At 38.7% G+C, this 23,366-nt stretch overlaps 1 protein-coding gene across 4 annotated transcripts in view; it reads left to right on the forward strand.

Annotated features, from left to right (window-relative positions):
• Nucleotides 1–23,366, forward strand: part of OPHN1 (oligophrenin 1) — a 629,407-nt gene that overhangs the window by 437,659 nt on the left and 168,382 nt on the right. The window lies entirely within an intron of this gene.

Below are 23,366 nucleotides of genomic sequence, written 5' to 3' on the forward strand. Positions count from 1 at the left end.
AAAAGGCAGAGGAACCAAAGATCAAATTGCCAACATCTGCTGGATAATGGAAAAAGCAAGAGAGTTCCAGAAAAACATCTATTTCTGCTTTATTGACTATGCCAAAGCCTTTGACTATGTGGATCACAATAAACTGTGGAAAATTCTGGAAGAGATGGGAATACCAGACCACCTGACCTGCCTCTTGAGAAATCTGTGTGCAGTTCAAAAAGCAAGAGTTAGAACTGGACATGGAACAACAGACTGGTTCCAAATAGGAAAAGGAGTACGTCAAGGCTGTATATTGTCACCCTGCTTACTTAACTTCTATGCAGAGTACATCATGAGACACGCTGGACTGGAAGAAACACAAGCTCGAGTCAAGATTGCCGGGAGAAATATCAATAACCTCAGATATGCAGATGACACCACCCTTTTGGCAGAAAGTGAAGAGGAACTAAAGAGCCTCTTGAGGAAAGTGAAAGTGGAGAGTGAAAAAGTTGGCTTAAAGCTCAACATTCCGAAAATGAAGATCATAGCATCCAGTCCCATCACTTCATGGGAAATAAATCAGGAAACAGTGGAAACAGTGTCAGACTTTATTTTTTGGGGCTCCAAATCACTGCAGATGGTGATTGCAGCCATGATCTTAAGAGACGCTTAGTCCTTGGAAGGAAAGTTATGACCAACCTAGATAGCATATTCAAAAGCAGAGACATTACTTTGCCAACAAAGATTCGTCTAGTCAAGGCTATGGTTTTTCCTGTGGTCATGTATGGATGTGAGAATTGGACTGTGAAGAAGGCTGAGCGCTGAAGAATTGAGGCTTTTGAACTGTGGTGTTGGAGAAGACTCTTGAGAGTCCCTTGGACTGCAAGGAAATCCAACCAGTCCATTCTGAAGGAGATCAGTCCTGGGATTTCTTTGGAAGGAATGATGCTGAAGTTGAAACTCCAGTACTTTGGCCACCTCATGCGAAGAGCTGACTCATTGGAAAAGACACTGATGCTGGGAGGGATTGGCGGCAGGAGGAGAAGGGGACGCCAGAGGATCAGATGGCTGGATGGCATCACTGACTCGACGGATTTGAGTTTGCGTGAACTCTGGGAGTTGGTGATGGACAGGGAGGCCTGGCGTGCTGTGATTCATGGGGTCGCAAAGAGTCGGACACGACTGAGCGACTGAACTGAACTGAAGTGCATAGATTTGACAAGTAGAATTAGTGCCTCAAGGTTATAAATATTATTAACAATCTTTATATAATTTGAATATAGGGAGAACCAATAGGTCACTTATGGAGTTATTTTAATCTGCTAAGTTAGCTTCTACCTTTTCTTCAGATAACATCCCTCTCTTCTATATATATGGCAGGAACTAGTTGAAATAGCTGAGATGTATCAGTCTGACTATTTCTGATGTTTACAGCCAGCACCTCTGCTTATTGATGGAACCATGTGCCATTAGTAGTTATTAAATATTTGAAGGTCTACTGCAGCCATTGTTTATAGCATTTGTTTTCCTATGGATGTATTGTCTTTTATCAGTGTACTTGAGACATACACATATAGCAACAACAAAAGAAAAAGTGACCTTTATTTCAGCTATCCTTTAGTCTGTCATCCCTGGGTTTTATAACTAAAGAATAGGAATAAGCAAGAGCCTGAGCTGGCATGATTCGAACTTGGTGAAATTGATCAGTCTTCACCTTAGTCATTACTGCATTTACCACTTGTGTCAGAGCCCCATAGGTTCTTTTTCTGTCCACTTTCTGTTAGTCACTTCTCTTTTCTTCCTCTCACTCTGTCAGTTTCATCAACTGCAAGTAATCGAAACTTATCTTAACTATTAATGCAATTAGAATTTTCATAGTAATATCATGTTACTAATGTTTTCTTCATTCAGTGTTATACTCTGACATGACTCTGGTGTTTTAGAGGAACCACTCTAACCTTCTTGCTATTTGATGGGGGGCGGGGTGTTTTTGTTCTTGTGTTTTTGTTTGGGTTTTTTTTACCTCTAAATGTGAGGGAAAAAATCATTATGCCCTCATTTTGAGTGGTTTTTAGAACTTTGACCAAGATATGATTATTTTTACTCCCAATCTTATCATCTTTCATACAGTTGTTGCTTTTGCTGTTGTTTAGTCATTGTTGTATCTGACTCTTCAACCCCATGGACTGTGACCCACCAGGCTCCTCTGTCCATAGGATTTCCCAGGCAAGAATACTGGAGTGGGTGGCTGTTTCCTTCTCCAGGGGGTCTTCCCAATCAAGGGATTGAACCCACGTCTCCTATATTGAGAGGAAGATTATTTACCACTGAGCCACCAGGGAACCCCTGTCTATCGTATTACACAACAGAAAAACAGGCTCATCCTAGAATCACATGTGAGAAGTTGTTAAGTAACCTCCAATTAAAATAAATAAATTTATATTAAAAGAAAATAAAAACAAAACCTCCCAGGCTTAATCCTTGACCTGATGAAACAATCTCTTGTATTGAGATACAGGAATCTGTATTTCACAAAGCTTCACAAATGACTCTGATGCAGTTCATCATCTGACTATAGGCTCATTTTGGGGATGCATAGTTTCAGTTAAAGTTCTTCATCAAATCATGACCCCATTATATCTCTCAAGTGGTCATTTCTGTGTCAATTTCTAGACCTTGCCAACTTAGCAGTATGTTCATGACATGCTCCAGGGTGCATACAAAACTTAATTTTCTAACATACTCAGAATATCATTCCAAAATCAAGAGCCTGTAAAAATTCATTTGTGTTTTTTTTGTGTGTGTGTGAATTGAATGGTTATTATTATTATTATTATTTTTACATTTTAAGTCTTCTGTTAATTGGAAATTGCCTATATTGTTTGATTGTAAAATAGGAATCTAACTTTATCTTTTCCAAATTGTTAATTATTTTCTATGCTCCATTTATTGAACGTCTTCTTTTTTCACTAATTTTTAATGTTTATTGTATATTATTGAAGGTGGGAGAAGGGGACGATAGAGGATGAGATGGTTGGATGGTGTTACTGACGCGATGGACATGGGTTTGAGTAGGCTCTGGGAGTTGGTGATGGACAGGGAAGCCTGACATGCCGAAGTCCATGGGGTTGCAAAGTCGGACACGACTGAATGACTGAATTTATTGTGTATTAAGTTCTTATATTTACATGATGATCTTTTCATGAGCTTTTCACTTTTTCCACTTGTTCTTGTAGTAGTATGACCTTGTTACTGTTGTAGCATCATTAATTATTTTCTTATCAAGTAGCACAAATTCTCCTTACATATTCTTCTTTGAAGAAATGTTTCAGCCATTTTTGCCCACTGATTGTCCCCATAAACTTTTTATCATGTTCCAGAAAACAAGCTTTTTGACATTTTTATTTGAATCATGTTAAATCTAAAACTTAGTTGGAGTCAAGTTGATAAGTTTTCAGTATTTAGCCTGTATGTCCAAAATAACAGTATTTGTTTTCATTTATGTGGTTTTCTTTTTATATTTTGGACTTTTATCTAGATAAGTCCTAAATGTTCATGCATATTTATTCCTAGGCTTGATTATATAAATAATACACATACATGTGCAGTGTGGCATTTTTCCTAATAAACTTTTTAATTGATTATTGCTAGTATTTAAGATGCTTATAATTCTCATATCTTTACTTTATAACCAGGGATTTTAACAAGGTTTCCTGTTAATTTTAACGACTTTTTTTAATTGTTTATCTTGGGTTTTTCAGGAAGAAACTTATATCTTAGATAAATAAGTGTTACTCTGTCTCCTTTCCAACAGCTTTAAGTTCCCTTTCTTGTTTAATTACATTACACATCCTAGGTATTCACTGTCTTTGCCATTCATTAAAATCATCTGGAGACTTTAGGAAACAACCAAGACTCTCCTCCCGAGATTCTGAATAATTTACATAGAATGGAACCTGGACATTCTTTCTTAAAAAGCTTCTCAAGAAATTTCTAGAAGCTAGTTTTGAGAATCATTGTTCAAAACACTCTGATCCAATGATAAGTAGTAATGATAAAAGAAGGTTGAGATGGTTGGATGGCATCACCGATTCAATGGACATGAACTTGGGTGAACTCTGGGAAAGGGAGAGGGAGACCTGACATGCTACAATCCATGGGGTTGCAGAGAGTTAGCTGTGATTTAGTGACTGAACAACAACAAAGAAGGATTCCTTCCTGGCTTCTGACCTTAAGCTTTAACTGCGATATCAACTGATCATTTGAGACAGATTCAGTGGTGTACTGGATGAGGACATACTGGCTCATGAGACCTGATTGTGCACATTATTTCCCAAGTTTATTGAAATCATGTGGTAACTTGGAATTGGCCCCAAACCACAGAAGCTGGTATACATTGCAAATCAAGGCTCGCCTCCTTCCCCAGCCAACTTGGTCATTAAACATTTACCAGCACATTATTGTAAATCTTTATTTATCTTCTATTCCTAGGCTAAGAATAATTTTTATCTTCATTACTATTTGAGTTTTATTGAAGTCACCTTTCATCATATTGACAACTTATCACCAAAATTTTAAAACTTTCTATATCTTACAATAAACTTTTTTTTTCAGAGGAATCCCTGTATTCTGTTTCTTCAGAGTGCCTCCCTTCTTTTGAACTACGTTGGCTTTTCCTAGATCTAATAACTTTTAAGTTTGTTGCTTTGATTGCATTATAGACATGGAGGAGTCAAATTTGGGTTTGTAAGATATTGGTTTAAATTCTTGCTCAAAACTTTCAGGTCCAAATGAGTAGAAAACAGAAGAATTACTCCAACAATGACTGCTGTGGTTATCCACAGATTCAGAGGGTAGTTTGGGTAGAAAGGAAAATTTCAGTCACTTGAGTATCTTGACTGCATGTTTCTCTAGTAATTCTCTGTAAATACTACCTTGTCACAAAGTTATGTATAAAAATTAGCTGATAGAATGAAAGTGTCATTCTCTTAGAAGTAATTGGAATGCAGAAATCATAACCATGTCAGTTTCATGCAGATGCACATGCTTTACAATCTAGTGAGATGAAATTGGGATTGATAGATTCTTATGAAAATTAAGGAGCCTGAATAGGCACATGGCTAAATTGGTGGTCACTTTACTTACACTGAGAATGGACAGGTCTTGGACAGGGCCAAGATTTTACATGAATAAAGCTGCAGTAAGCTTCAGAATATACTGGTTACCAATTTATATAGGAAGATATTTTCATTCAAACAACTGAAGTGTTTATTCTATAGCCAGGAATCTTTTGCCTTTATTTAGTGAAAAAGGATGAAGCTTACCTACTATATGCCAGACACGCTTCTGAGAGAAAAGGGTTATATCAGGAGAAGCATAGGCACAGGCTTGAAGTGGTTGCCCCTCTGGAGGGCACAGGCACTAAACTTTGTGGGCACCAATGCAAGTGCCAGCATGCAGAGTGCAAGAGCTATGGAGATATGACTACTTCCACATGCATGTTGGTGGATGGAGTCAAAGGACTATTGTGAATGTATGGCCACCACAGATTGCCCCCACTGGTGCAATGCCCCATGGTGCTGTGGGGATGGGGCTGCCTCCATTACCCCAGTCTTATAATGCCACATGTATGCAGTTCCAGCCTTGGAGAGTCACCTGCCCTGAACTCTAACCCAAGAGAGCTGCTGAATAGGCTATGCCACACAAACCATGGGAGCAGGGCTGTCCAAAGCCTTGGAGACCTGACCACTACCAAATATGTCTAGAAGGCAGAATCCCCACTCAAACTGGCCTTAAAATCTGGGACTTGATCAATACTAGTACCCCGTTCAATTTTTCTATTTCTATCTTTTAGAGTGAGAGTGTTTGTTCTATGCCTGTCCCATATCTATTTTGGAAGCATCTAACTTGTTTTCACAGGTTGCCAGCTGGGGAGCACATTGCCTCAGGATGAATTATCTTACCCATATCTGATTTAGATGATATGTAGCTGAGACATTCAACTTAGACATTTTTAAAATCATAAATTTTTATTTAACCTGATATATTAAGAATATTATCAATTTAATGTGTAATATAATAAATTATTAATGAGGTATTTTACATTATAGTTTGTACTAATTGTTCAAAATATGGTGTCTATTTGATATGTAAATGATATCTCAATTCAAAATAACTTTTTCCTTCCATTTTTATTGAGATATAATTGACTTTGATTGTTTGGGTGTCTCCTGAAGAGATATGGGTGAGCAGGGGCCTTCTGCAGGAATAGGGGCTCTGGCTGCAGCAGACCTGGGAGGCACAGTCTGTAAGCCCCACCATAGCGCCACCAAGCAGATAACCCACAAACTGGGGAACAATTATGCCAAAGAAGTTCATGCACTGTTGCAAAAGTTCTAGGGCCCACAATAGATTTCCCAACCTGGGGATCCAGCAAAGGGGCTGAGAACTCCCAGGGAATTTGACTTTAAAGGCCAGTGCAGTTTGATTACAGAACTTTCACAGGACTGGAAGAACAGACTCTTGGAGGTCTCAAACAAAACCTTGTATGCACCAGGACCCAGGAGAAAGTAGCAGTGACTCCACAAGAGACTGAGCCAGACTTGCCTGTGAGTGTCCAGGAATCTCCAGTGGAGACATGGATCAACATGGCCTGCCATGGAGTCAGAGACACTGAATACAACACCCTGGCATAAGTCCTTTTGAAGGAGGTCAAGAGTAACACCACTACCCCTACAGTAACTTGGCCTGAGGCCAAACTATAGGGAGGGAACACAGCCCCACACATCAATAGAAAATTGGATCAAAGCAAGACCAAGATTCCCCCACAGCCAGCCTTTCCCATAAGGAAGCTTCTACAAGCCTCTTATTATCCATCAGAGGGCAAACAAAATGGAAACCACAATTACAGAAAACTAACCCAACTGATCACTTGGATCACAGCCTTGTCTAACTCACTTAAACTATGAGCCATGCCATGTAGGGTCACCCAAGATGGAGGGGTCATGGTGGAGAGTTCAGACAAAACATGGTCCACTGGAGAAAGGAATGACAAACTACTTCTGTGTTCTTGCTTTGAGAACCCCATGAACAGTATAAAAAGGCAAAAAGATAGGACACTGAAAGATGAACTCCCCAGGTTCATAGGTGCCCAATATGCTACTGGAGAACAGAGGAGAAATAGCTCCAGAAAGAATGAAGAGGCTGAGACAAAGTGAAAACAATGTCCAGTTTGTGGATGTGACTGGTGCTGGAAGTAAAGTCCAATGCTGAAAAGAACAGTATTGTATAGGAACCTGGAATGTTAGGTCCATGAATCAAGGTAAATTGGAAGTGGTCAAATGGAGATGACAAGAGTGAATATCCACATTTTAGGAATCCATGAACTAAAATGAACCAGAATGGGTTAATTTAATTCAGATAACCATTATATCTACTACTGTTGGCAAGAATCCCTTAGAAGAAGTGGAGTAGCCCTCATAGTCAACAAAAGAGTCTAAAATGCAGTACTTGGATGCAATCTCAAAAATGACAGAATGATCTCTGTTCGTTTCCAAGACAAGACATTCAATATCACATAATCCAAGTCTATCCACCAACCACTAATGCTGAAGAAACTGAAGTTGAATGGTTCTATGAAGATCTACAAGAACTTCTAGAACTAACACCAAAAAAGGTGTCTTTTTCATCATAGGGGACTGGAATGAAAAAGTAGGAAGTCAAGAGATACCTGGAGTAACAGGCAACTTTGGCCTTGGAGTAAAAAATGAAGCAGGGCAAAGGCTAACAGAGTCTTGCCAAGAGAATGCACTGGTCGTAGCAAACACCCTCTTCCAACAACACAGAGACAACTCTACATGTGGACAAAACCACATGATCAATACAGAAATCAGACTGATCATATTCTTTGCAGCTGAAGATGGAAAAGCTCTGTAGAGTCAGCAAAATCAAGACCAGGAGCTGCCTGTGGCTCAGATCATGAACTCCTTTTTGAAAATTCAGGCGTAAATTGAAGAAAGTAGGGAAAACCACTAGGCCATTCAGGTGTGACCTAAATCAAATCTCTTATGATTATACAGTGGAAGTGAGAAATAGATTCAAGGGACTAGATCTGATAGACAGAGTGCCTGAAGAACTATGGACAGAGGTTCGTATCATTGTACAGGAGGTGGTGATCAAAACCATCCCCAAGAAGAAGAAATGCAACAAGGCAGATGGTTGTCTGAGGAGGCCTTACAATTATCTGAGAAAAGAAGAGAAGCAAAAGACAGAGGAGAAAAGGAAAGATACACCTAACTGAATACAGAGTTCCAAGAAAGAGTAAGGAGAGATAAGAAAGCCTTCCTCAGGGATCAATGCAAAGAAATAGAGGAAAATAATAGAATGGGAAAGGCAAGAGATTTCTTTAAGAAAATTAGAGATATAAAGGGAATATTTCTTGCAAAGATGGGCACAATAAAAGACATAAATGGTATGGACCTAACAGAAGCAGAAGATATTTAGAAAAGGTGGCAAGAATACACGAACTATACAAAAAAGATCTTAATGACCCAGATAACCATGAAGGTGTCATCACTCACCCAGAGTCTGATATACTGGAGTGTGAAGTCAATTTACATTAGGAAGCATTACTATGAACAAAGCTAGTGGAGGTGATGAAATTCCAGCTGAGCTATTTCAAATCCTAAAAGATGATGCTGTGAAAGTGTTGCATTCAATATGCCAGCCAATTTAGAAAATGCAGCAGCAACCATAGGATTGGAAAAGGTCAATTTTCATTCCAATTCTAAAGAAAGGCAATGCCAAAAAATGTTCAAGCTACTGCAGAATTGCACTCATCTCACACGCTAGTAAAGTAATGCTCAAAAATCTCCAGGTTAGGCTTCAACAATACATTACTGATAACTTAATCAGTTCAGGCTGGATTTAGAAAAGGCAGAAGAAGAAGAGATCAAATTGCCAACATCTGTTGGATCATAGAAAAAGCAAGAGAATTCCAGAAAAACATATACTTCTGCTTTATTGACAACGCTAAATCCTTTGACTTTGTGTATCATAACAAACTGTGGAAAATTCTAAACAGATGGGAATACCAGACCACCTTACCTACTTCCTGATAAATCTGTATGCATGTCAAGAAGCAACAGTTAGAACTGGACATGGAACAACAGACTAGTTCAAAATTGGGAAAGAAGTACATCAAGGCTGTATGTTGTCATCTTGCTTATTTAACTTATATGCAGAGTATATCGTGCGATATGCCAGACTGTATGAAGCACAAGCTTGAATAAAGATTGCCGGGAGAAATATCAATAAGCTCAGATATGCAGATGACACCACCCTTATGACAGAAAGTGAAGAGGCACTAAAGAACCTGTTGGTGAAAGTGAAAGAAGAGAGTGAAAAACTTGGCTTAAAACTCAGCATTCAAAGAACAGAGATCATGGCATCCATCACTTCATAGTAAATAGATGGGGGAGCAACGGAAACAGTGAGAGACTTTATTTTCTTGGGCTCCAAAATCACTGCAGATGGTGACTGTAGCCATGAAATTAAGAGATGCTGCTCCTTGGAAGAAAAGCTATGACAAACCTAGATAGCATATTAAAAGGCAGAGACATTACTGACAAAGGTCCGTCTAGTCAAAGCTATGGTTTTTCCAGTAGTCATGTATGTATGTGAGAGTTGGACCATAAAGAAACCTGAGCGCCGATGAATTGATGTTTTTGAACTGTGGTATTGGAGAAGGTTCTTGAGAATCACTTGGAAAGCAAGGAGATCAAATCAGTCAATCCTAAAAGAAATCAGTCCTGAATATTCATTGGGAGGACTGATGCTGAAGCTGTAACTCCTATACTTTGGCCACCTAATGTGAAGAACTGACTCATTGGAAAAGATCCTGATGTTGGGAAAGACTGAAGGCAGGAGAAGAGGACGACAGAGGATGAGATGGTTGAATGGCATCACTGACTCGATGGACATGAGTTTGAGCAAGCTCTGGGAGTTGATGATGGACAGTAAAGCCTGGCTTGCTGCAGTCCATGGGGTACAAAGAGTCTGACATGACTGAATGACTGAAATGAAGTTTAAGGTATACCGAATAATGATTTAACTTACATGCTCAGTCACTTCAGTTATGTCCCCCTCTTTTGCGACCCCATGGAGTGTAGCCTGCCAAGCTCCTGTATCCATGGGATTCTCCTTGCAAGCATACTGGCATGGGTTGCCATGGCTTCCTCCAGGGGATCTTCTTGACCCAGGGAACGAACTTGCATCTCTTATGTCTCCTGCATTGGCAGACAGGTTCTTTACCACTTGCACCACCTGGGAAGTCTGATTTGACTTACTTATATCATGAAATCGGAGAAGGCAATGGCACCCCACTCCAGTACTCTTGCCTGGAAAATCCCATGTACAGAGGAGCCTGGTGGGCTGCAGTCCATGGGATCGCAAAGAGTCGGACACGACTGAGCGATTTCACTTTCATGCATTGGAGAAGGAAATGGCAACCCACTCCAGTGTTCTTGCCTGGAGAATCCCAGGGACAGCGGAGCCTGATGGGCTGCCATCTATGGGGTTGCACAGAGTCAGACAGGACTGAAGCAGCTTAGCAGCAGCAGCAGCATATCATGAAATGATTACCACAATAAGCTTAGTAAAAATGCATAGTCTCATATAAATAAGGTGTAAAAGAAGTAGAAAATAAAATTTACTCTCTTCACAACTTTCATATATAGTATACAGCAGAGTTAATTACCTTTGTCATGTTGTAAATTACATATTGAGTACTTATTGATCTTCTAACTAGATGTTTATAGCTTTGACCACCTTCATCTAGTTCCCCGTTTCCCCCATCCCCTGTCTCTGGTGACCACAAGGCTGATCTCCTTTTCTCTGAATGTGTGTGTTTTTGAAGTACAGTTGACCTACAACACTGTATTAGTTCCTGGTACACAAAATAGTAATTCGATATTTGTTTACATTTCAAAGTGATAACCAGATAATTATAGTTTTCATCTGTCAGCTTACAAAGATATTATATAATTATTGACTATATTCCCCATACTATACATTTCATAATGTATCTGGCAGTTTAATCTCCCTCAACTATTTCTCTCCTCCCCTCAACTACTACTCCACTGATAAATAACCTCTTTGTTTGGTTATATTGTTCCATTTGTTTTTATTTTTATTCCACATATAAGTGAAATCGTATAGTATTTGTCTTTCTTTGTCTGACTTATATCACTTAACATAATACACTCTAGGTCCATCCAAGTTGTGACAAATAGCAAGATTTCATTCTTTTCATGGCTGAGTAGTATTTAACTGTGTATATATACCACTTATTCTTTATCCATTCAACTATCTATAGACACTTAGGTTGAACCTCCATATCTTGGGTATTGTAAATAAAGCTGCACATATGATCCATATATCTTTTTGAATTAGTATTTTCATTTTCTCCACATAAATATTCAGAGTGGAATTTCTGGATTGTATGGTAGTTTTTCAATTTTTTAGGGGATCTCCATACTGTTTTCTAGGGCTTACACTAGTATACATTTCTATCAACAGTGAATGAGGGTTGTTTACTCCTATCTTCACCAACACTTGTTATTTCTTGTCTTTTTGGTAATAGCCATTCTGACAGATGTGTGGTGTTAGCTCATTGTAGCTCGTTTGAGTTGCATTTCCATAATGATCAGTGATGTTGAACATCTTTTCACGTGCCTGTGGCTATCTGTATATCATCTTTGGAAAAATCTTTATTCATGTCCTCTGTCATTTTTTAAATTGAGTTGTTGCTCTTTTTAAAGTCAAATGTATGATTTATTTTATATTTTGAATATAAAAATATTATATAATATATATTATCCTTGTTGGATATATCCTTGTTGTGTATGTGAATATACATAAATATATATATATATTCACATACACAACAAGGATATATCAACAAGGATAATATATATACATATACATATTATACATATATATATAAATACATATACATATATAAAAAATACATATATATTTATAGTTGTGTGTGTATATATATATATATATATATAGTTTTGTTTTTGTTTAGTCACTAAGTCATGTCTGACTCTTTTGTACCCTCATGGACTATAGTCTGCCAGGCTTCTCTATCCAAGTGGTTTCCCAGGCAAGAATACTGAAGTGTATTGCCATTTCCTTCTCCAGTGGATCTTCCTGATCCAGGGATCAAACCTGGGTCTCCTTCCCAGGAGGTGCAGTGGTAAAGAACCCATCTGCCTATACAGGAGATGTAAGAGATGCAGGTTCAATTCCTGGGTCAAAAAGATCCCCTGGAAAAGGAAATGGCTCCCCAATCCAGTATTCTTGCCTGGAAAATCCCATGGATAGAGGAGGTTGGCAGGCTACTGTCCATGGGGTTACAAAGAATTCGACACAACTGGGTGACTTTATGTATACACACACATGTATTCTTCGAGAATTAATCCTTCTGTTTAATGACTCTCTTTATCCCTGATAATTTTCCTTAATCTGCTTTATTTGAAATGAATGGAGCTACCTCAGTTTTTTATTCATTAATGTTTGTATGGTATATCTTTCTCTATCCCTTTTCGTTTCAGAAGTTCCTACTGACATTTCTTCAGGTTCACTGATTATTTTCTCAACCGTGTCCATCAGTGAAATTCTTCATTTCTGTTATGGTGTTTTTGATTTCTAAAATTTCCTTTTGATTCTTTCTTAAAGTTTCTATCTCTCCACTTACATTAATCCAATTCATTGTTTTATGTTATCCACCTTATTCATTATGATCCTTAGTGTACTAATCATAGTTATTTAAATTCCCAGTTTGATAATTCTAAAGTGTCTACCATATCTGATTCTGATGTTTTCTGTGTTTCTTAAGGTTTTTTTTTTTTTTTTTTTTTTGTGTGTGTGTGTGTGTCTTTTAGTGGCCTTTTATTTTTGGCTTTTATTTTTTTTTAATTTATTGTTTTAATTGGAGGCAAATTACTTTAAAATATTGTAGTGGCTTTTGCCATACATTGACATGAATCAGCCATGGGTGTACATGTGTTCCCCATCCTGATCCTGGAAGCAGTGAAAGGTTTTCTTTTATTGGGCTCCAAAATCACTATGGACAATGACTGCAGCCATGAGATTAAAAGACAAGTGCTCCTTGGAAGGAAAGCTAAGACAAACCTAGACAGTGTATTTAAACGCACAGATATCACTTTGTCAACAAAGGTCCGTATAGTCAAAGCTATGGTTTTTGCAGTAGTCAGGTACCCATATGAGAGTTGGACCATAAAGAAGGCTGAGTGCTGAAGAATTGATGCTTTTGAACTGTGATGCTGGACAAGACTATTAAGAGTCCCTTGGACAGGAAGGAGATGAAACAAGTCAAGTTTAAAGGCAATCAACCCTCAGTATTCATTTTTAAAAATTTTTATTTATATTGGAGGCTAATTACTTTACACTATTGTGGTTTTGCCATACATTCACATGAATCAGCCATGGGTATACATGTTTTCCCCAGGCTGAACCTCCCTCCCACCTCCCTCCACATCCCATCTCTCATGGTCATCCCAGTGCACCAGCGCTGAGCACCCTGACTCATGCATCAAACCTGGACTGCTGATCTATTTCACATATTATAATATACATGTTTCAATACTTTTCCCTCAAATCATCCCACCCTCGCCTTCTCCCACAGAGGCCAACAGTCTGTTCTTTACATCTGTGCCTCTTTTGCTTTCTCGCATATAGGGTCATGGTTATCATCTTTCTAAATTCCATATATATGTGTTAATATACTGTACTGGTGTTTTTTGATCTGAATTACCTCACCCTGTATAACAGGCTCCAGTTTCATCCACCTCATTAGAACTGATTCAAATGCATTCTCTTTAATAGCTGAGTAATATTCCATGGTGTATATGTACCACAACTTTCTTATCCATTCGTCTGCCGATGGACATCTAGGTTACTTCCATGTTCTGGCTATTTTAAACAGTGCTGTGATGAACATTGGGGTACACCTGTCTCTTTCAATTCTGTGTAGGCCCAGCAGTAGGATTGCTGGGTCATATGGCAGTTCTATTTCCAGCTTTTTAAGGTATCTCCACACCGTTCTCCATAGTGGCTGTACTAGTTTGCATTCCCACCAACAGTGTAAGAGGGTTTCACCTTTTTCACCGCACCCTCTCCAGCATTTATTGTTTATAGACTTTTGGATAGCAGCCATTCTGACTGGCGTGAGATGGTACCTCATTGTGGTTTTGATTTGCATTTCTCTGGTAATGAGTGATGTTGAGCATCTTGTCAGTGTGTTTGCTAGCTATCTTTATGTCTTCTTTGAAGAAATGTCTGTTTAGTTCTTTGGCCCATTTTTTTTTTTTTTTGATTGGGTCATTTATTTTTCTGGAATTGAGCTGCAGGAGCTGCTTGTATATTTTTGAGACTAATTCCTTGTCAATTGCTTCGTTTGCTATTATTTTCTCCCATTCTGAAGGCTGTCTTATCACCTTGCTTATAGTTTCCTCCACTGTGCAAAAACTTTTAAGTTTAATTAGGTCCCATTTGATTATTTTTGCTTTTATTTCCATTATTCTGGGAGGTGAGTCATAGAGGATCCTGCTGTGAGTTATGTCAGAGAGTGTTTGCCTAACTTTTCCTCTAGGAGTTTGATAGTTTCTGGGCTTATGTTTAGATCTTTAATCCATTTTGAGTTTATTTTTGTGTGTGGTGTTAGAAAGTGTTCTAGTTTCATTCTTTTACAAGTGGTTGACCAGTTTTCCCAGCACCACTTGTTAAAGAGATTGTCTTTTTTCCATTGTATATTCTTGCTTCCTTTGTCAAATATAAGGTGTCCATGCTGCTGCTGCTGCTAAGTCACTTCAGTCGTGTCCGACTCTGTGCGACCCCATAGACGGCAGTCCACCAGGTTCCCCGTCCCTGGGATTCTCCAAGCAAGAACACACAGAGTGGGTTGCCATTTCCTTCTCCAATGCATGAAAGTGAAAAGTGAAAGTGAAGTCGCTCAGTTGTGTCCAACTCTTAGCAACCCCATGGACTGCAGCCTACCAGGCTCCTCCATCCATGGGATTTTCCAGGCAAGAGTACTGGAGTGGGGTGCCATTGCCTTCTCCATAGGTGCGTGTATTTATCTCTGGGCTTTCTATTTTGTTCCATTGATCTACATTTCTGTCTTTGTGACAGTACCATATTGTCTTGATAACTGAAGCTTTGTAGTATAGCCTAAAGTCAGGCAGGTTGATTCCTCCAGGTCCATTCTTCTTTCTCAAGATTGCTTTGGCTATTCGAGGTTTTTTTTTATTTCCATACAAATTGTGAAATTATTTGTTCTAGCTCTGTGAAAAATACCGTTGGTAGCTTGATAGGGATTGCATTGAATCTATAGATTTCTTTAGGTAGTATATTCATTTTCACTATATCAATTCTTCCAGTCCATGAACATGGTATATTTCTCCATCTATTTGTGTCCTCTTTGATTTCTTTAATCAGTGTTTTATAGTTTTCTACATATAGGTCTTTTGTTTCTTTAGGTCAATTTATTCCTAAATATTTTATTCTTTTCATTGCAATGGTGAATGGAATTGTTTCCTTAATTTCTCTTTCTGTTTTCTCATTGTTAGTGTATAGGAATGCAAGAGATTTCTGTGTGTCAATTTTATATCCTGCAACTTTACTATATTCATTGATTAGCTCTAGTAATTTTCTGGTGGAGACTTAAGGGTTTTCTATGTAGAGGATCATGTCGTCTGCAAACAGTGAGAGTTTTACTTCTTCTTTTCCAATCTGGATTACTTTTGTTTCTTTTTCTTCTCTGATTGCTGTGGCTAAAACTTCCAAAACTATGTTGAATAGAAGTGGTGAGAGTTGGCACCCTTGTCTTGTTCCTGACTTTAGGGGAAATGCTTTTAATTTTTCACCATTGAGGATGTTTGATGTGGGTTTGTCGTATATAGCCTTTATTATGTTGAGGTATGTTCCTTCTATTCCTGCTTTCTGGAGGGTTTTTATCATAAATGGATGTTGAATTTTGTCAAAGGCTTTCTCTGCATCTATTGAGATAATCATATCGCTTTTATCTTTCAATTTGTTAATGTGGTGTATTACATTGATTTATTTGCGGATATTGAAGAATCCTTGCATCCCTGGGATAAAGCCCACTTGGTCGTGATGTATGATCTTTTTAATATGTTGTTGGATCCTGTTTGCTACAATTTTGTTAAGGATTTTTGCATCTATGTTCACCAGTGTTATTGGCCTGTAGTTTGTGTGTGTGTGTGTGTGGCATGTTTGTCTAGTTTTGGTATTAGGGTGATGGTGGCCTCATAGAATGAGTTTGGAAGTTTATCTTCCTCTGCAATTTTCTGAAAGAGTTTGTGTAGGATATGTGTTAGCTCTTCTCTAAATTTTTGGTAGAATTCAGCCGTGAAGCCATCTGGTCCTGGGCTTTTGCTTGCTGGAAGATTTCTCATTACAGTTTCAATTTCTGTGCTTGTGATGGGTCTGTTAAGATTTTCTATTTCTTCCTGGCTCAGTTTTGGAAAGTTATACTTTTCTAATAACTTGTACATTTCTTCCAAGTTGTCCATTTTATTGGCCTATAGTTGCTGATAGTAGTCTCTTATGATGCTTTGTATTTCTGTGTTGTCTGTTGTAATGTCTCCATTTTCATTTCTAATTTTCCTGATTTGATTCTTCTCCCTTTGTTTCTTGATGAGTCTGCTTCATGTTTTGTCAATTTTATTTATCTTCTCAAAGAACCAGCTTTTGGCTTTGTTGATTATTGCTATGGTCTCTTTTGTTTCTTTTGCATTTATTTCTGCCCTAATTTTAAAGATTTATTTCCTTCTACTAACCCTGGGGTTCTTCATTTCTTCCTTTTCTAGTTGCTTTAAGTGTAGAGTTAGGTTATTTATTTTACTTTTTTCTTGTTTGTTTAGGTAAGCCTGTATTGCTATGAACCTTCCCCTTAGCACTGCTTTTACAGTGTCCCATAGGTTTTGGGTTGTTGTGTTTTCATTTTCTTTCATTTCTATGCATATTTTGATTTCTTTTTTTATTTCTTCTGTGATTTGTTGGTTATTCAGAAGCGTGCTGTTCAGCCTCCATATGTTGGAATTTTTAATAGTTTTTCTCCTGTAATTGACATCTAATCTTACTGCATTGTGATCAGCAAAAAGGTGCTTGGGATGATTTCAATTGTTTTGAATTTATCACGGCTAGATTTATGGCCCAGGATGTGATCTATCCTGGAGAAGGTTCCGTGTGCACTTGAGAAAAAGGTGAAATTCATTGTTTTAGGTGAAATGTCCTATATATATCAATTAGGTTTAACTGGTCCATTGTATCATTTAAAGTTTATGTTTCCTTGCTAATTTTCTGTTTTATTGATCTATCCATAGGTGTGGATATCTATCCATACGGGTATAAAGTCTACCACTATTACTGTGTTATTCTTAATTTCCCCTTTCATACTTGTTAGCATTTGCCTTACATATTGCAGTGCTCCTGTGTTTGGTGCATATATATTTATAATTCTTATATCTTCTTCTTGGAGTGATCCTTTGACCATTATGTAGTGTCTTTCTTTGTCTCTTTTCACAGCTTTTATTTCAAAGTCTATTTTATCTGATATGAGTATTGCTACTCCTGCTTTCTTTTGGTCTCCATTTGCGTGCAATATCTTTTTCCAGCCTTTCACTTTCAGTCTGTATGTGTCCATTGTTTTCAGGTGGGTCTCTTGTAGACAGCATATATAGGGCTCTTTTTTTTTTTTTTTCATCGATTCATCCAGTCTTTGTCTTTTGGTTGGGGCAGTCAACCCATTTACAAATAAGGTAATTATTGATAAGTATGATCCTGTCACTATTTACTTTCATGTTTTGGGGTCAAGTTTATACACCTTTTCTGTTTCCTTTCTAGAGATGGTTTAGCATTTGTTGAAGAGCTGGTTTGGTGGTGCTGAATTCTCTCAGTTTTTGCTTCACTGTAAAGCATTTGATTTCTCCTTCATATTTGAATAAGATCCTTTCTGGGTACAGTAATCTGGGTTTTAGGTTTTTCTCTTTCATCACTTTAAATACGTCCTGCCATTCCCTTCTGCCCTGAGAGTTTCTATTGAAATATCAGCTGTTATCCTTATGGGAATCCCCTTGTGTGTTATTTGTTGTTTTTCCCTTGCTGCTTTTAATATTTGTTCTTTGTGTTTGACCTTTGTTAATTTGATTAATATGTGTCTTGGGGTGTTTTGCCTTTGGTTTATCCTGTTTGGGACTCTCTGGGTTTCTTGGACTTGGGTGACTATTTCCTTCCTCATTTTAGGGAAGTTTTCAACTATTATCACTTCAAGTATTTTCTCATGGCCTTTCTCTTTGTCTTCTTCTTCTGGGACTCCTATGATTGGAATGTTGGGGCATTTGACATTGTCCCAGAGGTCTCTGAGGTTGTCTTCATTTCTTTTAATTGTTTTTTCTTTTTTCCTCTCTGCTTCATTTATTTCCACTATTCTATCTTCTACCTCACTTATCCTATCTTCTGCCTCAGTTATTCTCCTGTTGGTTCCCTCTAGAGTATTTTTTATCTCATTTATTTTATTATTCATTATTGATTGCTTCTTTTATTTCTTCTAGGTCCTTGTTAAACATTTCTTGCATCTTCTCAGTCCTTGCCTCCAGGCCATTTATCTGTAACTCCATTTTGTTTTAAAAATTTTGGATCATTTTTACTATTAGTATTCTGAATTCTTTTCAGGTAGACTCTCTGTCTCCTCCTCTTTTGTTTGGTTTGGTAGGCATTTATCCTGTTCCTTTACCTGCTGAGTATTTCTTTGCCTTTTCATTTTGTTTAGATTGCTGTTTCTGGGGTGGCCTTTCTGTATTCTGGCAGTTTGTGGTTCCTCTTTATTGTGAAGGTTCCTTTCTATGGGTGTGGTTGGACGAGTAGCTTGTCAAGCTTTCCTGGTTAGGGAAGCTTGCGTCCGTGTTCTAGTGGGTGGAGCTGGATTTCTTCTCTCTGGAGTGCAATGAAGTGTCCAGTAGTGAGTTTTGAGATGTCTATGGGTTTGTTGTGACTTTGGGCAGCCTGTATATATAAGCTCAGGGCTATGTTCCTGAGATGCTGGAGAATTTGCATGGTATGTCTTGCTCTGGAACTTGTTGGATCTTGGGTGGAGCTTGGTTTCAGTGTAGGTATGAAGGCTTTTGGATGTGCTCTTATTAATTAATGTTCCCTGGAGTCAGGAGTTCTCTGATGTTCTCAGGTTTTGGACTTAAGCCTCCTGCCTCTGGTTTTCAGTCTTATTCTTACCATAGCCTCAAGACTTCTCCATCCATGCAGCACTGATGAAAAAACATATAGGTTAATGGAGAAAAGATTCTCCACAATGAGGGACACCCAGAAAGGTTCGCTGAGTTACATGGAGAAGAGAAGAGGGAGGAGGGAGATATAGGTGATCAGGAGGAGAAGAGGGGGAATAAAAGGCAAGAAAGCAGTCTAGACAGTAATCAAACCCCTATGTGCTCTCCACAGCCTGGAACACCCAGCGAGGTTCACATAGTTACATAGAGAAGAGGGAGGAAGGAGACAGAGGTGACCAGAAGTCAGTTCATTTGCTTAGTCATGTCTGACTCTTTGTGACCCCATGAACTGCAGCATGCCAGGCCTCCCTGTCAATCACCAACCCCTGGAGTCCACCCAAACCCATGTCCATCAAGACGGTGATGCCATCCAACCATCTCATCCTCTGTCATCCCCTTCTCCTCCCGCCCTCAATCTTTCCCAGCATCAGGGTCTTTTCAAATGAGTCAGTGCTTCGCATTAGGTGGGCAACCTATTGGAGTTTCAGCTTCAACATCAGTTCTTCCTATGAACACCCAGGACTGATGTCCTTTAGGATGGACTGGTTGGATCTCCTTGCAGTCCAAGGGACTCTCAAGCGTCTTCTCCAACACCACAGTTCAAAAGCATCAGTTCTTTGGTGCTCAGGTTTTTTTACAGTCCAACTTTCACATCCATACATGACTACTGTAAAAACCATAGCCTTGACTAGACAGAACTTTGTTGGCAAAGTAATGTCTCTGCTTTTGAATATGCTATCTAGGTTGGTCATAACTTTCCTTCTAAGGAGTCAGTATCTTTTAATTTCATGGCTGCAGTCACCATCTGCAGTGATTTTGGAGCCCCCAAAAATAAAGTCTGACACTGTTTCCCCACTTATTTCCCATGAAGTGATGGGGCCAGATGCCATGATCTTCGTTTTCTGAATGTTGAGCTTTACGCAAACTTTTCAACTCTACTTTTTCACTCTCATCAAGAGGCTTTTTAGTTTTCTTCACTTTCTGCCATAAGGGTGGTATCATCTGCATATCTGAGGTTATTGATATTTCTCCCAGCAATCTTGATTCCAGCTTGTGCTTCTTCCAGCTCAGCATTTCTCATAATGTACTCTGCATATAAGTTCAATAAGCAGGGTGACAATATACAGCCTTGACGTACTCCTTTTCTTATTTGGAACCAGTCTATTGTTCCAGGTCCAGTCCTAACTGTCGCTTCCTGACCTGCATATAGGTTTCTCAAGAGGCAGGTATGGTGCTCTGGTATTCCCATCTCCTTCAGAATTTTCCACAGTTTATTGTGATCCACACAATCAAAGGCTTTTGCATAGTCAGTAAAGCAGAAAAAGATGTTTTTCCGGAACTCTCTTGCTTTTTCGATGATCCAGCGGATGTTGACAATTTGATCTCTGGTTCCTCTGTCTTTTCTAAAACCAGCTTGAACATCTGGAAGTTCATGGTTCACAAATTGCTGAAGCTTGGCTTGGAGAATTTTAAGCATTACTTTACTAGCATGTGAGATGAATGCAATTGTGTGGTAGTTTGAGCATTCTTTGGCGTTGCCTTTCTTTGGGATTAGAATGAAAACTGACCTTTTCCAGTCCTGTGGCCACTGCTGAGTTTTCCAAATTTACTGGCATATTGAGTGCACCACTTTCACAGCATCATCTTTCAGGATTTGAAATAGCTCAACTGGAATTCCATCACCTCCACTAGCTTTGTTCGTAGTGATACTTCCTAAGGCCCACTTGACTTCACATTCCAGGATGTCTGGCTCTAGGTGAGTGATCACACCATCGTGATTATTTTGGTCATGAAGATCTTTTTTGTACAGTTCTTCTGTGTATTCCTGCCACCTCTTCTTAATATCTTCTGCTTCTGTTAGTTCCATACCATTTCTGTCCTTTATCGAGCCCATCTTTGCATGAAATGTTCCTTTGGTATCTCTAATTTTCTTGAAGAGATCTCTAGTCTTTCCCATTCTGTTGTTTTCCTCTATTTCTTTGCATTGATTACTGAGGAAGGCTTTCTTATCTCTTCTTGCTATTCTTTGGAACTCTGCATTCAGATGCTTATATCTTTCCTTTTTGCCTTTGCTTTTCCCTTCTCTTCTCTTCACAGCTATTTGTAAGGCCTCCTCAGACAGCTATTTTGCTTTTTTGCATTTCTTTTCCATGGGGATGATCTTGATCCCTGTCTCCTGTACAATGTCACCAACCTCTGTCCATAGTTCATCAGGCACTCTATCTATCCGATCTAGTCCCTTAAATCTATTTCTCACTTCTGCTGTATAATCATGAGGGATTTGATTTAGGTCATACCTGAGTGGTCTAGTGGTTTTCCCTACTTTCTTCAATTTAAGTCTGAATTTGGCAATAAGGAGTTCATGATCTGAGCCACAGTCAGCTCCTGGTCTTGTTTTTGCTGACTGTATAGAGCTTCTCCATCTTTAGCTGCAAAGAATATAATCAATCTGATTTCGGTGTTGACCATCTGGTGATGTCCATGTGTAGAGTCTTCTCTTGTGTTGTTGGAAGAGGGTGTTTGCTATGACTAGTGCATTTTATTGGCAAAACTCTATTAGTCTTTGCCGTGCTTCATTCCGTATTTATTTTAATTGGAGGATAATTACTTTACAGTGTTGTGATGGTTTTTGCCGTACATCAATATGAATCAGCCTCAGGTATACATGTGTCTCCCCATCCTGAACTCCCCTCCCACCTCCATTCCTACCCTATCTCTCTGCTGTCTCAGAGCACTGTCTTTGGGTGCCTGCTTCATGCATCAAACTAGTACTGGTCATGTATTTTACATATGGTAATAAACATGTTTCAATGCTATTCTCTCAAATCACCCCACCCTCACCTTTTCCCTCAGAGTCCAGAAGTCTCTTCTTTACATCTGTGTGTCTTTTGTTGTCTTGCATATAAGGTTGTCATTACCATCTTTCTAAATTCCATATATACACATTAATATACTGTATCAGTGTTTGTCTTTCTGACTTCACTCTGTATGATAGGCTCCAGGTTCATACACCTCATTAGAATTTACTCAAATGCATTCCTTTTTATAGTCTAGTAATAGTCCTTTGTGTATTTGTACCACAACTTACTTATCCATTCACCTGCGGATGGACATCTAGGTTGCTTCCATGTCCTAGATATTGTAAACGGTGCTTCAGTGAACATCAAGGTGTATGTGTCTCTTTCAATTCTGGTTTCCTTGGGGGTGAATGCTTAGTATTTTAGTGAACCTTTGCTTCTGGCTTATGATCTTCACAAATATTGTTCAGTTTTGTTTCAGTTTTCCCCCTTAGAAGAGACAGGGAGGCATTCCAGTTCTGGAGTTGTGAATTTCCCCTTTCCCAGGTCAGTCAAGTTCTGGTAAAATAGTTTCTTTGAGCGTAGGCCTTAATAAGAAAAACGAAATGGTCAATGCATATTTTTAAATGGCTAATTTTCTTATCCGCTTTTCAGAATTACAGTAACATGATGGAATTTTTCTCAGATCTTCACTGTGAGAATCTGATAAGGCTCCTGTAGGTAAAACTCCCAAAAGCTTGGGAGTCCCCTAGGACTGGGCCTGCTTAAAATTTTTAACTCTCAAGCCTGTTCACACTGCTGCTGCTACTAAGTCACTTCAGTCGTGTCTAACTCTGTGCGACCCCGTAGACGGCAGCCCACCAGGCTCTCCCATCCCTGGGATTCTCCAGGCAAGAACACTGGAGTGGGTTGCCATTTCCTTTTTCAATGCAAGAAAGTGAAAAGTGAAATTTTTCTATGCCTAGATTGTGCTAAAAGCTAGCCAGATAAAGAGTCTGTCAGTTCATAACACAGATATTTATAGAAAATAATCAGAGTGAAACACAACAGAGATGAACATCACACAATGGAAACACGGAGGAATGAACAAATACACCTAGTATCTGGTGCATGGTAGCTGCTTAATAAGTATTTGTACAAAAAAAAAAAAAAAATAAGTTCCTGATGTTAACATTGAGGTGAGGGTAATTAGAGACACTTTGGGAATGAG

This window comes from Bos mutus, chromosome X, assembly GCF_027580195.1.
Source record: "Bos mutus isolate GX-2022 chromosome X, NWIPB_WYAK_1.1, whole genome shotgun sequence".
Classification (NCBI taxonomy): domain Eukaryota; kingdom Metazoa; phylum Chordata; class Mammalia; order Artiodactyla; family Bovidae; genus Bos; species Bos mutus.